Here is a 6,658-nt window from a genome sequence, read left to right on the forward strand (position 1 = left end):
GCAGCTCAGTCTAAAAGTTTGGCTTAAAAAGTCATATTCTAAGAATTTTCTTTGGTTCATTTGAAAGGTGTAGCTAGCCACTTTGAAAGATGACGCACCTGTCAAGAGCCTTGAGTTCAGGTGGGGGTGCGTGACAGGCTGGCAGCCTGACATGCATTCTGGCGGGTTGATGTGTTGTGAAATCTCTGGAAATTAATTTCCTTTAGGTCCACTCTCACTCTGGTGTTAGAGACAGGAAAAGAGTAGATGGTCTTTAAAGATACAACAGTGGTTATTGGTGTTCCCTTGACCTTTTGCTAGCATTTGGGACCTGACCATGTGCTTTCACTCTTATGTGTTTCTAGATTAATGTAGAAAACAATTCACATCACAACAGAAGAGACAACTAATCCGCGAATGTAATTGATCAGATGCATTTTGTGATCAAATAGATGCGGCCATTTCTTTTCTGCATTCACTACAGTCACGAGACTTTATTCTACTTGGATGGTTTTATAAGCACACTTGTGTGGTCTTATAAAGTACAACAAAGATTCATAAACAATATATTATTTGAGCTTCATGGCAAGCCCTGTGAACTTGGACATGAGTATTGTTAAATCCACATAACCAGGTTGTCTGGAAACCCCCAATTTCTCAAAGTTTATGTGTTCAATTTTGTTTAAGTGAAAATTATTTAAATTCACATAGCACATCTGGGAAACCCCAGAGCCTCTCAGCCTCAGAGTCTTCCAGAATTTGCAGAAAGCCTCTGTGCCTCCCAGTTACTGCTCTCTCAAATTACCAGCACCTGCTGAATTCTTGAACTGATTGTAGCTCATATCTTATGCTTTGTTACCTCTCTCTGCTTTGCAAGAATTGTGAAAAAGAAGCGCATGCTTCTTGTCTTTGGCTGACTTACTGAAACTTTGACGACAATAGTTATAAGACAATATCATGCAGCAGAAACTTAAAATAGAATGTTAGATAACCTTGTTTTAAAAAGTCTTGTGGCCGGTTCTTTTCTTTCATTGTGAAATTCTCTTTTTTCCCCTTATTATTCTGGGGCCTTGCTCTTACTTTCTCCTTTTCACCATGTTTTCACCCATTTACCTCCTCCTCCTCCTTAAGATAACACCTTTGGGAATTCAGTTTCATGTTCTTATAAAAAAAAAAAAAGTGAAGTTTTTTTTTTCTTCTTGGCTCACAACCTTTTATAGAAAATGATTAATTAATATGCTCTAGCAAGTATACATCCCTTCTGGGTCTAATTCACCACAGATCTGGCAAAGGCTTTGGAATTTGGATCTTTAACCTCATCTCCAGTAGGGCCTGGGATGGAGACAGAGATGATTTCCTCACTCGTCTATATTATACCATTTTTTTAACATATAGGAACATATATGTGACATTTAGAAAAAGAACAAATGTGCTATTTTATTAGCTAGTGCTTTTTTGCTTCCTACAATTTCTACTTCAGTTTGAGACAACAAGATTCTAAATGAATGAACTAAATTAAAAGTCACTGAAAAGACAGGTGCCTAGACTTAAATATTAGTGTCTTTCCATTGCATCTTTCTTCCTGTTTTAAGGATTAAAATTGATTTCCAGTGGTATCACTTTATTTACAATAATGCCTTGCATACGTAGAAATTTAGTGCCTATAACATCCATTAGTATAATTTCAGGTATGTGTGAGAAATTATACAGTTATGCAAAATCATTTAAAAGTTAAGTGATGAGTACTTGAAATCATCCAAAAGCAGTTTTCACCTTTTTAAGATGTAATAGCTGTCAGCCTCAGTCAGGTAGACAGAGCAGTGCTTACTTACAGAGCCAGAAGGGAGTAAACAGTTTTCATTATGTGTGAAATTGACTTGTACTGCTGAAAAAGCAGGGTCTGGGGAATCTCTCCTTCATCACCTGAAGCATAATAAATAAAGGGATCTGGGAGGTGTCCCACAGAGGCAAGGAAAAGGTGGATTCCCTCTTCCTAGTTCAAATCTTGTTTCAATAAATGTTAAACAAAAAGAACTCATGAGAAGAGGGTGTATTATTGGACAATTGCATTCTTTCTTACTGAATTTCAGAAAGTAGAACATGGCAGAGAAGCAGTTATCTTATCCTCATCCATCTAGTTTTAATCAAGAGGCATGGCTAGGACTCAGAACAAAAAAAAATAATAATAAAATGTATTTAAAAATTTTTTAAAAAGTGGGCCTCCCTGGTGGCTCAAGGGGTTAAGTCTCAGCACTATGAAGCTATGCATAGCCACTGGAGCTCGAGTTCAATCTGAGTTCAATCCTTGGCCAGGGAGCTACCCACATGGCATAGCAGACCTCTCCTGTCTCCCCGCTGCTCCCCTCAGCAGTGGATTTCAGTGGATCTGCCTGTTCTGCTCCCCACTCCGTCTCTGGTGAATCCTCTCACCCCCCACACCTCTGGCCTGTACCCCAGCTCTTGTGTTCATAAATAATCTTTAAAAAAAAAAGTGACATCTGCAGTGAGGTTGCTCCCAGAGATTGGGCAAGTCACCTGCCTGCACTTGAAAACAGCTCCCAGGAGGGCTCAGTGGTGTGCAAGGCAGTGTTTGGGGCAAGAGGTTAGCTAGTGTTTCTCAAAGACTCATCCAAGGTGTGTGCACCAAAGGACTTTCTAAATAAGTCTTTGTGGCTCTGCTATCAGACTTCCTAAGCCAGAATTTCTCTGTATACATCTGTGATTTTAATGTGACTCTTAGATGCTATCATATGAGAATTCCTGCTGTAAATTGAATGCTTCAGTGACAACAACTAAAAGTGGGAAAAACCAAAGAGCTGGTGCTAACTCTGCAGACTAGTATGAGGATGATGGTAGCTAACAGAGAGTGTTATCTTCTACTAGAGTATAGCAGATGGGGGTCTTCCAAGCTTTTCTTTAATAAGCATTTGTTGCTTTATTGGGAGGGTATTGTATGCAGACATTTTATTCTGGGTGTTGGAGAAGGTGTGCAGAGGGCCTGGATGGGGGTGGTGAGTGGAGTGGATGGGTGGGGGGAGACACAATGATCCATTGAGCCTTTATCACCCCCAATTATGAGTCTGGACCCAGTACAAATTGTTGAATCACTGGTCTCCCAAGAGTAGGGTTGTTTTGTTTTGTCACTGTTTCCTGCCCCTACTTGCAATGAGTTTTCACCCAATACCTTTAAGAGAGGAAACACTTTTTTTTTTTTTTGCCTCTTCCCCAGCAATTAAACTCTTCCCTTGTATAGTAGAAAGAGTGGAGACCATTCCTTGAGATCCACTGGGTTTTTACTTTCTCTTATCTTACACCCTCTCATCCTGTTCCACAAGGGATGCTTTCTTAGTGGTCAGTATTTTTCTGGAGCACCTGGAGAGGTTTCTAAGAAGAGTCAGTGAGTGAGTATGAAGTCCACGTAGGTCTGTGTCCTCTCACTAATCTGCCTACAGGGATTAAAAATAAAACACTGAATTTTTCTAAGTGATACCCAGATGTGTCTTACCGTAACCAAATGCTTGAGCTTCATTGCCCATTTTAAGTTGATTGCTTGCCCTGTGATCCTAGTTTCTTAATGGTGTTCAAAAGAGTTGCGAATTTACTGCTGGTCCAGGATTGCTGTCAACATTATTGCTAGTGGTGATGATGTTTTGGAATATTTTGGAATGTTGCTCCTTCTAGGTGTCTACATCTTGAGTGGAAGGTGGAAGACTTGGGTTGCAAATATTAAAAAGCCATATCCCCAAATCAAGTGCACTGCCTTGCATAATTGTGTTTTAATTTCATTTAAGGGAATATTTATTTAGCCCATTGGCATATCATCATTTCTACAGTGTGGTAGGAGAAAACATGGGACTAACCTCCAACTCCCTAGCATCATCTAATACTTTGTCTCTTTTTTTTTTTAATAAAAGCAACATATTTATAGACTTTCACATAATTGCTGGTCACATTTAAACAGATTTAGTTTATGTTGTCCTTAAGGTTTCAGTTTCTTCCATAAAAACTATAGTGTCATGGAGGTTTCAGGAACTTAATTCTCACAGTTGATGTAGGACTACTTCATAATCTTTGTGGCCACCACATTGAAATATTATTACTATTTGAAATGGAGTTATTAATTCAACATGTGCAAAAAGTGGTGCTATAATATTTAGTCCAATAGCATTTTGTAGAAGTCATGCTGATATTTTACTGTGATTGTGATAATGGGGTAATGGGGCGGTAGCCCATGTCCCGGAGGTACTTCAGGCCACACCATCTCTTCCCAACTTGACACAACATGGAATATCAGTGCAGTGCATCATGTCCACATGTTTATGTGGATTCAGACCTATTTTTCAAAAAATAGCTAATATAGGCACTCTTGTATAGAAAAGGTTTCTCAACTTTTATTATTAATATCTTAATGTTTACAATTTGATATCAGATATGCCATCTGCATTCATCTTGCTTTGAAAATATTACTTTTATTTAGTTAATGTAAAATATTACCACTTTATGAACTGTTAAAAATAAAATTATTACCTGACTATAATCCATGTCACAAAATATCAGTTAAAAAAGTATTTAACATTTTGGGGAGATTCTTGTAGCCTACCAAGAAACTCATATTCACTAGATAGAGAGTATGGGAAGTGTAATTTTATAATTTTTCCAGGGTACTCCTGATGATTAATAGAATTACTGAAAGCATAAATTAAATAATCTTCCAAGTTATTTACCAAGAGACATTTCAACATACACCATACCTTGACCCAGGTATATCCAGAGTATTGATTTGCTCTTTATTGAAACTCTACTTGAAATGTTGTAACAAAAAAAAAAAAGAAATGTTGTAACAATGTTTTGTTACACCCAGATCTCTTCTGAGTATTAATTGGCACAGGGAAATTAGAATTCTTTACTGTTTAATGGGGTCATAAGAAGACTATTAAGCTGCTAATACCAATGCAGTTGTTCCTTCCCTGAGATCAAAAGTCTTTTCATTCAATGAACAAATTTATGATACATGGGGATTAAAATATGATTTTAGGAAATTGTTAGAAATCTTTAAGTATGAAGAGAAGTTTGTAATTTTAGAAACAGAGAATTCTCTTAGCATGGTCTTACTCTCCTACTCATGTTAGATTGTCTATTAAATGTCAAAATTACCACTGACCTGCATGACAGTGATAGTGTGTAGACAGTCCAACAAATAACTAGAGTGTGTTTATCCCAGCCTTTTTAGACCATTGCTAAAGTTCTAATTCACTGTATGAATTGACAAACATGAGGCATTATATAAAAGTCAATTTTAATACAAAGGTCTTTTCTTTTTAACAGTTAACACTGCTATTTGCAAAGCTAAAATGTTATTTTCCAGGCCAGAACTTGAAGCTTCCATTCATCATTTCCCTAACTAAATCTGCCTTTTAGCATATTTTCTCCTGTCAGCCAGTGCTCCTTGCATTTTACTTTGAGCAGTGCTTACATTTGTTGTCGACAGAGGTTGGCCTTATTACAAAACCATCCCTTTAGATCAATAAACTTCACATAACAATTGTCGACTAAGCCAATACCCTCACCTTTAAAACTTTAGAGTATAATGCAGGTACTAAATGATTTTGCCATCCAGCATTTCAATTCCCTCTACACCAAGTGCCATAGACATTTTAGACCTGATTTCTACAACTTTTTGTGGACAATTTTAGTCGCTACACTTTGTTCCTTTGAATATTGGGGATCAAATGGGGTTAATTAGTTTTAAAAATAAGACATCTCTATAAGCTCCAAATAGGTCTAAACAAACATATATATTTACAAACATATTCATATATATATACACACATATATGTTTATATATATATACACACACACACACACACACACACACACACACATATATGTTTACATCCTGGTATATAGAATAGTGAAATCATAGATCTTTCTGTCTCCTTCACAGACACCCCAACATGTTTGATTAACTACTTTCACCCTTTGTCAAATAATCCAACATCTCAGTGCACCACATCCTGTGTCACTTGGACTGTTGGAACAGGCTCCACGTAATACTCACAGTGCAATTCTTGCCTCATCCAATCTGCTCTTTAAACAAAATGTAATTGTGTCTCTCATGCTCATGGGTCCAGAGATATGCAGTATATTCTGCAACATACTTATCAGTTATGCTGTGTTAGGCAGGAGACAGGGTCCAGTGAGTCTCGGGAAGCTCCATAATACTGGACATTAGCTCAGGCAGAGGCCGACAAGTCATTGTAAAGTAAAAAGTAGTGTTTTGTCCACTGGAGGAGCAAGGCAGGTCCTGTGCCCAAACTCTGATAGTGACTGCCCTTAGCTCTGAGAAGGAAACCCTTCCCCAATGCATAGTTTAGATAAAATAATAGTGTGACTACTAATCAACCCTCTAGGTTAACAACCCTTCCAGGGATTGATACAGAATCCATTGAGGTACTACAAGAGGTCAAAGAGATGGAATGGCCTCATGGAATAAACAATGAAAGCCCCAGCCTTTGAATAGTCGGAGGCAAAACTGCTTATAAATAGAGCCTCCTCCCTTTTCTCAACAGCAGCAGCACACAGACCCTGCCCCTGATGCAGACACCCTTATGCTGTACTGCGTAATTTTTAACCAAGTCTTGCTTGATGTCTGCTGGACTAGAGCTTCCATTATTTCTAT

Source organism: Talpa occidentalis, unplaced genomic scaffold (genome assembly GCF_014898055.3).
Source record: "Talpa occidentalis isolate TD23 unplaced genomic scaffold, MPIMG_talOcc4v2.1 talOcc4.12, whole genome shotgun sequence".
NCBI lineage: Eukaryota > Metazoa > Chordata > Mammalia > Eulipotyphla > Talpidae > Talpa > Talpa occidentalis.